General features: G+C 37.9%; 1 pseudogene; it reads left to right on the plus strand.

Moving 5' to 3' along the window:
* The first annotated feature begins 7,814 nt into the window (after positions 1-7,814).
* On the plus strand, positions 7,815-8,911 carry LOC129678704 (glyceraldehyde-3-phosphate dehydrogenase-like; annotated as a pseudogene).
* The last annotated feature ends 1,387 nt before the right edge of the window (positions 8,912-10,298 follow it).

A 10,298-nucleotide genomic window follows, 5' to 3' on the forward strand; every position in this document is an offset into this window, starting at 1 on the left:
CAAATAAAATATTTATTTTTATAATTGAGCAGTCAATACATAAGAAACTTTTAATGATACATCCTGGTGTGTCTTTCTATTCTATAGGTTGGAGAGCAAAACTCAACAAAAAAAGAGGACAATAGAGTATCAATATTGAATTTTCTGTATTATTACTAGGAATGCAATGTGGCCAATTGCCTAACTTTGCTGCTATCATGCCCTCTACACCATAATGAACTGTATGGTCAAACCATGAACTCAAATAAGTCTTTCCTTTTCTTTAAAACAAATGAAGAAAACCAAAGCTAAGCAAGAAGAAAATACCTAAGTAAATATTGTGATATACATATGTTTGTGTGTGTGTCATTATGAAGCACAACAGACAAAATGAAAGTCACTCTATGATGCTAATAAAGGAAGAAAGCAACCCACATTACTACAGAGATATGTGAAGTCAATTTTGGAAAATAACCAACAACCACCTCTTTATTAAACTAGAAGGAACCCTAATTGCAGCATAAACATTTTTTTTTATACCTAAAAATAAGTTTCGTCCTCATTTCTCATCCAGGATACTTTTCTTTGCAGCAGACAGACCACTAGAAAAAAAGCACAACCTACCAAAATGCAAAGTTGTAGAGTACCATTCCAAGAGATATATCTACAATACACCTCTTCCACATAACTCTCAGGGATCATTCTGAAGAAAGAGCAGAATGACTGTAGTAGCCATAGGAACATGACTATTTGAAATGACTCCAAAGAATATATTCATGTTCATTTCTAACATTTAAATATGTTCATTAAAAATGTTTTTTTTTCAGTCATTTGGTCATTTAGAAAGCCTCACTACACCATAAATATGTCTTGTTTTATTAAGTATCATATCAATAGGATAAGAGAAATAATATAAAGTTAGAATGCACATTTTATGTAAAAAAAAATGTTAAGCCATATTTTAGAGAGTAGAGTTGATATTTTTCTATGACCACTGGCTATTTCTGATATTATCCTCATTGAATCATATCTTTAAGATTATAGGGATTTGAGACATTTGAAATAATTTAAATGTCAGCTTAGTTTATGTTCGTCACCTAATTTTATATTTGAGTCAACTGCTACTAAAGTGGAGAAATAAATTTCCTATGCTTCTAATGAATAACCTTAAACTTCACAATATATATTTAATGTATATATGAGTTAGAAGAATATCTAGGGCATCTTCATCGCTTACTTAACAAAATACTATTTTATTAATAGCTGTTGGTAATGGATCATTAAATAATGCTTAAAAACAGAGCAGGACAATGCAGCCAGTCCTGATGAGACCTGATAAGCTAGGGTCAGATGGAAGGGGAGGAGGACCTCCCCTATCAGTGGACTTGGAGAGGAGCATGGGAGAAGATGAGGAAGGAAGGGTGGGATAGGGAGGGAATGAGAGAGGGGGCTATGGCTGGGATACAAAGTAAATAAATTGTTATTAATATAAAAAATAAAAATCTAATTAAAATTTATATATATATATATATATATATATATATATATATATATATATATATATATATATATATATTTGTGGTTCTCCTCCTGCCTGGGGTCTGCCTCTCAGCAGCCCATGAAGTCAGGAGGGGCTGAAGACCAAAAGCATGCCTAGAATTGTCAATGGTGATCACGCACCCTGGGAACAGCTAACTGTTAGTTCAACTTTACTTCCAGAGAAAAAAGAATATGTAAGCCTAGGGGAGTGATTTGGGAGGGGGCTCCAAGAATAGTTGAACACAACTGGTTGAAAGTAGGCACTTCAATGATGCTTGATTTGCATTATACGGCACGCTCCACTCATAAGAGTAGAATATCAGTGCTTGATTAACATTTGCGCACAGGAGGGAGATTGCTAGCATCAAGCTGTGTTCACAGGCCATATATAAGTTTGGGCAAGGGAATCTGTTATCTAAGGGTACTCTCCAGATGAAGTCAGGCAGAGAACAAGGGACCCCGCAGAAGGGAGGGAGTTCTGCCTTTAGCGCCAAGCTTCCAATGGCTATCGAGTCCAGGCAAGAACTGCACCAGCAGAGTACCGCCACCATGCATTTATCCAAGTACACTTGAATAGATTTTCCAAATTCATACAAATTTTCATGCAATTTTATGGAAGTTATAAGCTATCTTTTTATGTCTTATTAAGATGATTATATATTTGATTGTATTGATTTAAGGAGTTTGTTCTCTTATTATTTCTGTTTTCTTATTTCTTAGTTTCTTTCTTTTTTTTTTTTTTTAGTTATCATTCTCAAATTCTTAACTGTTGAAATTTTCAGTGAAATGTAATTGGAAGTTTGGAAACTGTGGGAAGAACAAATTCTTCTGTTCAAACACTCTGCATTTACTAGGCATGACAAAGAACATAACAGAATTTGGCTTGTACTTTCGAGAAGAGTGACAAAATTCAGTTTCATGCGTATTCTCTGTATTCATTCAGTTACTTCAGGCCTATAGGTATGTGGTATGATCCTGTGCGTGCTAATGTGTGTTATACACTCCCAGACATAAAAGTTAACACCACAAAATACACCATATATACCACGATTTACACAGACAAAAATTCATATGCACTGGTAAAAAACAAATTCAAACACAGAAATAGATTATTGATTATTAGATATTATTTTATATAAAATTATTGATTATTTTATATTTCAGAATATTTCAATTAGATTATAAATCAGATTTTTAAAAACATCAGCATTTTACCTATCTCATTTTCTATTTATATTATTCAGAGTGTCATTTGAGAATATCATTTGTTCAATTGTTTTAATTTTTCTTTTATTTAAAACACTTTTTTAAAATTTTTTATTAATTACACTTTATTCATTTTGTATCCCCCCATAAGCCCCTTCCTCCTCCCCTCCCGATCCCACCCTCCCTCCCCTTTCTGCATGCATGCCACTTTCCAAGTCCACTAATAGGGGAGGTTCTCCTCTCCTTTCTGATCTTAGTCTATCAGTTCTCATCAAAAGTGGCTGCATTTTCCTCTACTGTGGCCTGGTAAGGCTGCTCCCCCCTCAGGGGAAGGTGATCAAAGAGCAGGCCAATCAGATTATGTCAGAGGCAGTCCCTTATCCCATTACTATGTAACCCATTTGGACACTGAACTGCCATGGGCTACATCTGTGCAGGGGTTCTAGGTTATCTCCATGAATAGTCCTTGGTTGGAGTATGAGTCTCTGGGAAGTTCCCTGTGTTCAAATTTTCTTGTTCTGTTGCTCTCCTTGTGGAGACCCTGTCCTCTCCAGCTCTTACTATTTCCCACTTCTTAGATAAAATTCCATTCACTCTGCCCAACAGTTGGTCATCAGGCTCAGCATCTGCTTTGACAGTCTGCAGGGCAGAGGCTTTCAGAGGCCCTCTGTGGTAGGTTCCTTGTTTGTTTCCTGTTAAAACACTTTTTTAATACAATATATTCTATTATGGCTTCCCTTTCCTCAACTCTTCCAAAATCTTCTTCAGCTCTTCTCCCATCTAAACACACACTCTGTCTCTGATTAGAAAACACATAGGCTTCTGAAGAATAATAATATAATAAGTTTTTGTGTTCTTTGTCCAAGGACAGGCTATAAACAACATGTGACAAGAAAGGTCACATTTTTATGGTTAGGTTATTTCAGTGTGTTTTTGGAATTTCTAAGTAGGATGTAGCAACCTCAAGGGACCATCAGTCTAAGGAAGTAGAAGGATCAAGTAGAGAGGAGTGAGAAAGTGGGGAGGATGCTCTAGAGTCAGCTAAAGTTAAGGGTTATTTAAGGGAAAGTATAAAAGCATAAAACAGTAGAACCTTTCTAAAAATATATACATATACAAAGGAGACCTAAATAAAATCACCAAATAATGACGACACAAGAGCCAACAGGATATCTCTTGTTCCTAAATGGAATTCCAATACTGAGAATGGGTTACCTCTAACTGAGCTGTTGGCTATGGTGGTCCTGCGGGAACCCCAAACAACCCAGGTTGCTGCCAATACAGAAGCTGATGGAACGCAGCCCTAACTGTGATATCTCCATCAAATCCCTTCCTTCTTAGCTCAAAACATGTTATTGAAGAGAAGGCAGCAAGTGGACCCTTGGGCTGTATACTACAACTGTGAGATTAGTGTTTTTATAGGAATCAACAGTATGTGAAGAAATGGAGTTATTTTTTGTTTTATTTTTTTTTTGCTTTTTCCCCCCCTCCTTTGGTCATTTCTTGAGTTCCTTCCCTTCTGTTTATTTTGTTCAATTCTGATGTGTTATTTTTATCTTATGTTTTATTTCTTTGTATTTCATTATCAAATAATAATAATAAGTAACATACTAAGAAAATCGAGAGAAGAAATGAACAACAAAGAACCAAGAAGCATGTATAGAGATGGAGACACATTCATATATGCTGGTACCCCATAAAAACACTAAAGAGGAAACCATTATATTTACTCATATACCTGCAATTTATATTTTTAATTATTTTATTTTTTATTAATTGCAATTTATTCACTTTGTATCCCAGCTGCAGCCCCCTCTCTCTTCCCCTCCCAATCTCACCCTCCCTCTTCTCCTCCCACAGTCCACTTATAGGGGAGGTGCTCCTTCCCTCCCTCTGACCTGAAAAAGTAAATGTGAATACATTAATTACTAAATATCCCGACTAAATCTTATGTGACAAAGACCCTCTCTAAAGGTGCCACTGAGTTTATTCTGAGTTGGCCATCTACTGCTAGGAATGGGGACTGCCCTTAAGAAGGGAACTGGATCTGGGGAAAAGGGGAAGTTGATGGGAGATGGGATGGGAAACTGTGTTTGGGATCTATTGTATGAGAAAATTCCCCATCCTGAAAGGCAAAGAGGAAGGAAATCAGAAGAAGAAAACAGGAAACAAGCTACAAACCCGACAAGGAGGGCCTCTACAAGGCTCTGTCCTGTAGAATATCAAAGCAGACGCTGAGACATATGGCCAACTGTAGGGCAGAGTGTATGGCATCATATGTAAGAAGTGGGAAATAGCAAGAGCTGGAGAGGACATGAACTCCACAAGGAGAGCAACAGAACCAGAAATTTGAACACAGGGGTCTTCCCAGAGACTCATACTCCAACCAAGTACCATGCATGGAGATAACCTAGAACCCCTGCATCGATGTATCCCAAGGCAGTTCAGTGTCCAAGTGGGTTACATAGTAATGGGAAGAGGGACTGCCTCTGACATAATCTGATTGGCCTGCTCTTTGATCACCTCCTTCTGAGGGGGGAGCAGCCTTACCAGGCCACAGAAGATGACAATGCAGCCACTCCTGATGAGATCTGATAGACTAAGATCAGAAGGAAGGAGAGGAGGACCTCCCCTATCAGTGGGCTTGGGGAGGGGCATGCCTGAAAAAGGGGAGGGAGGGTGGGATCGGGAGGGGAGAAGGGAGGGTCTTTTGGGGTATACAAAGTGAATAAAGTGTAATTAATTAAAAAAAATAAAAAACTACAAAAAGAAGAAAAGAAATAAAAAGAATTGTTTTTAATCCCAGTTAAATTCCATTGAAAAAAAATTTCATTTACATATAGTTATCAGTTGGAGATAGCTTTAAGATTAGAATGTGATCTTCTGGCCACTTCTGCTGTCAGCATTGGGATCCCATGCAGAGTGGACACAGTCATGCCCCAAGTATCCTGACACAGTCTTTCTGAGAGTGTATGTGTTTCAGTCCAGCTGTGTTTACAGGACATTGTTTATTTGGTATCTTCCATTTCCTTTGGCTCTTAAATTTTTTTTCTTCTCCTTTTCTGCAATGTTTCCTTAGACCCGACAGAAGGAATATGATGGTGACACCCCATTTAGGAATGAGTGTTTCAAGGCATATCACTCTCTGTACCTTTTCCAGTTTTGGGGCTCTGTATTTCTTCCCATCTGCTGCAGGAAAAAGATTCTCTGATAATGGCTGAGGAAGAACCTAAATTATAGTTATAGTACAATTTTTAGGAGTCATTTTATTTCTACATTCCCTATGAGAAGAGTGGTATTTGGTTTTCTCCCAGTTCCCTGGCCTATCTAGTTTCAGGGTCTTGTCCACACAAGCAGTGTCAGGCATGACATCCTTCTCATGGCATGAGCATTACGCCCAGTCAAATCATGGTAAGTTACTCCTACAAGCTGTGTGCCACTATTATACTCGAATAAATTGCAGGTGTGTCATCTTTGTAGATCAGTGGGTGTGTAGTTCAGTTATTGTTCACCTTTCTCCTTTAGTAGCTTCATAAGTACCTCCCAATTCTATGAACACTAGTCCATGAAGATGACGACTATAGGTACGCACAATATTGATTTTTCTGTTTTCAATGTGTTGTCTTCAGCAATGGGGCCTAACTGTCAGTTTGTGACAAGCCATCAATAGCATTGGTAACAGCCTGCATTGATTTATTCTTTTCATGGGGCCCATTTGGCCAACTACTCAACTAGATGTAACCCATCCCTGTTACTGCAACATTCTTCATTTGATGACTGGTAATGTTCAGTTGGAGTTCTGTCTCCCTGTTATTTTGGCAATTTATATATATATATATATATATATATATATATATATATATATATATATATATATACTTAACTTGTGTTTGTATTTTGGAAAAATTCTACTGTATTTGGTTTCCATGTGATCTCTCTTATGTCTCCATATTACTCCCTCATCTCTTTCTTTGCGGCCACTCCCCATTTGAACCTCACTTCCAGTGCTCCTTCCTTCCCCGTCCATGTCTATCTACTTCAGATTCTTCATGATGACAATTATAACACATTCATTTAAGGAAAGTTATAGGCCTGTGCTTAGATATTTAAGGATACATACCAGAACTATAGAAAGAATAAATAATAAAAGAATAAAGAAAAAATAGATTTGTCAGCTTAACAATTCCAAAAATACATCTTCTGATTATTTGCAATGAACTTTATATAAAAAAATGAAGCAATTTTCCTGTCACTCATAGTTTAAAAAGTACAAAATAGATTAAGGTTAAATTTCCAAGATGCTGTAGTTAATGCATAAATTAAATGATCTTATTATGGAATGTATTATGAGTCACTCAAATCTTTTTACATATTCCTAGTTATCTGAACAATGATGGACATTGAGTTGTATAGAGAACTTTGGACATGATAGAAATAGTTCAATGTTCTGTTTTGTCCTTTCAGTCAAATAAGAGATATTAGCTGTAAAAAAATTGTTAAATTTTGCCTTATTTCAGTATGAATATAGAGTAAGTTTGTTTAAAGTATGCATACGTGTGTAAGCAAGTGTACATGTATGTGAGAATGTGTGCAAGTGAGGGGAGAACATTTTATGTTCTGCTCTATCACTTCCCAATTTATACTCTGGAGAAAAGGTCTCCCTTTAAAACTGAAACTATTTATTTATTTCTAACATCTATTAAAAGAAATGTATATTGTCAAGGCAGCAAATATTATCTTACTGATAAAATGTAAAGGCATCCTCTGTAGACTATCCTAAAATCTGCAGCCATCTCCAGCCTCAGGTTCTAAGGTTATTGAAATTACAAGCAAGTCAGCCCTCAAACTCTCAGTTACCTCAGTCTTTTGGATTGCTGGTATGTAGGTCTGAATCCTCATGCCTGACTACATTTTACATATATCTTAATTAGGTAAAAGTTTTAAGAAATAGAGGAATGTTTTAGATTAATATGTGGATTATTTAATTTCCTTATATGTTACCTGATTAACATAGATATATAGTAGACAAAAAATCCTGTTTGTGTATTTATTACTTTCCTTTTATTAAATAACTCAAATATTATAGGAACATGTACACATTGAATCTAAACTCTTACTTAATTCTTCCCCTCGGTAATTATAATAAATGCCCTGGCTCTCTGCTCCTCTCTATTTCAGAGACGGCTGCATCTTTTTGTGAAGTGCCACCCTTGTACCTTAGACCCATATTGAAGGTAGGAAAAAACAGATTTGGCCATATTGGGTGCCTGATTACCATGGCTAACTTCTCATCTGGGAAAGTGGAGATTGTTGCTATCAATGACCCTTTCATTCACTTCAACTACATCGTCTACATGTTCCAGTATAGCCCACGGCAAGGTCAAAGGCACAGTCAAGACTGAGAATGGAATGTTTTTCATCAATGGGAAGCCCATCATCATGTTCTAGGAGCAAGATCTCACTAACATCAAATGGGTGATGCTGATGCGAGTATGCTGTGAAGTCTTCTGGTGTCTTATCCACCATGGAGAAAGATAAGGCTCACTTGAAGGATGGGGACAAAATGGTTATCATCTCTGCACCTTCTGCCAATGTACCCATGTTTGTATAGGGTACAATAAGTATAACCATTCTTTCAAGATTGACGGTAATGATTCCTGCACCACCAACTGCTTAGCCCTCATGGCCAAGGTTACTCACGACACCATTGGCATCCTGGAAGGACTCATCACCACTCTCCATGACATTAATTCTACTCAGAAGACTATGGATTGTACCTCTGGAAAGCTGTGGCATGATGGTCATGGGACTGCTCAGAACATCAGCCCTGCATCCACTGGTGCTGCCAAGGCTGTGGGCAAGGTCATCCCAGAACTGAACAGGAAGCTCACTGGCATGGCCTTGCATGTTTCTACCCCCTGTGTCTCTTGTGGATCTACCATGCAGCCTGGAAAAAGCTGTCAAGTATGATGACATCAAGAAGCAGGCATCTGGGGGACCACTAAAGGGCATCCTGGGCTATACCAAGGTCCAGGTTGTCTCCTTTGACAATAAAAGTGACTCACACTCTTCTATCTTTGCTCCTATGTTTGGCATTGTTCTCATTGGCAACTTTCTAAAGCTCAATTTCTGGTATGACAATGAATAAGATTATAGCAACAGGGTGGTAGACCTCACCACCCTCTAAAGAGTGACCTCTAAGGAGTAAGAAGCCCTAGACCACCAACCTCAGAAAGGACATGAGAACAAGAGACAAACCTTGGTTTGAGGAGTGCCTGTCTCAACTCAGCCCCTGATACTGAACATCTCTGTCACAGTTGCTAGTATAAATGACCAGGATAATGAGAGGGGCTCAGGGCACACTGCTGCCTTGAATACCATCAATAAAGTTCACCACACTCACCCCCCCCCCAAAAAAAAGCCTTTCTCAATTGTTGTGGATATAAACATGTTTTTGTTTTAATCCCAGGTGTGAGATGTGGGACTGATTCAGTTAGCCCACAACAGTAAACAATAAACTATTTGTTGTAGGCTATGAGAGGAGCTTTTTACCAGCTGCAGACAATTTAAATACAAGGACTCTGGAGAGAGAATAAATGCCAGAGCCAACAAAGTTTTGAGGAGCTCCAAGAGAGAACAAAGCTGCTGGTACTTCAACCCTGTGGCTCCTGGTTGCTGCTTATGCAGTGAGACAAGAAGTTGGAGATCTCCTGAAAGGAGGACTGGACTGGCTTCAAGGAACCCAAAGACCCTAACAAGCAGGAAGCAACTAAGAAAATTGTGCCCCATTCTATGAAGCCACAGTCACCTTGATACCTAAACCACACAAAGACCGAACAAAAAAATAAGAACTTCAGACCTATCTCTCTCATGAACATTGATGTAAAAATACTCAATAAAATACTTGCAAACTGAATCCAAGAACACATCAAAGATATCATCCACCATGACCAAGTAGGCTTCATCCCAGGAATGCAAGGGTGGTTCAACATATAGAAATCCATCAATGTAGTCCGCCAAATAAACAAACTGAAGGAGAAAAACCACATGATCATTTCCTTAGATGCCAAAAAAGCATTTGACAAAGTCCAACACCCATTCATGTTTAAAGTCTTGGAGAGATCAGGGATACAAGGCACATACTTAAACATAATAAAGGCAATATACAGCAAGCCTGTAGCCAACATTAAACTCAACAGAGAGAAACTTAAATCAATCCCACTGAAATCAGGGACAAAACAAGGCTGCCCACTCTCTCCATATCTCTTCAACATAGTACTTGAAGTCCTAGCCAGAGCAATAAGACAACTAAAGGAGATCAAGGGGATACAAATCAGAAAGGAAGAGGTCAAAGTGTCAGTATTCGCAGATGATATGATAGTATATATGAGCGACCCCAAAAATTCAACCAGAGAACTCCTTCACTTGATAAACACCTTCAGCAAAGTGGCAGGATACAAAACCAATTCAAAAAAATCAGAAGCCCTCCTGTATACCAAAGATAAAAGGGCCGAGAAAGAAATCAGGAAATAAGACCCTTCACAATAGCCACTAATAACATAAAGTACCTTTGG

The sequence above is a fragment of the Psammomys obesus genome, unplaced genomic scaffold, assembly GCF_907164565.1.
Source record: "Psammomys obesus unplaced genomic scaffold, mPsaObe1.curated_primary_1811, whole genome shotgun sequence".
NCBI lineage: Eukaryota > Metazoa > Chordata > Mammalia > Rodentia > Muridae > Psammomys > Psammomys obesus.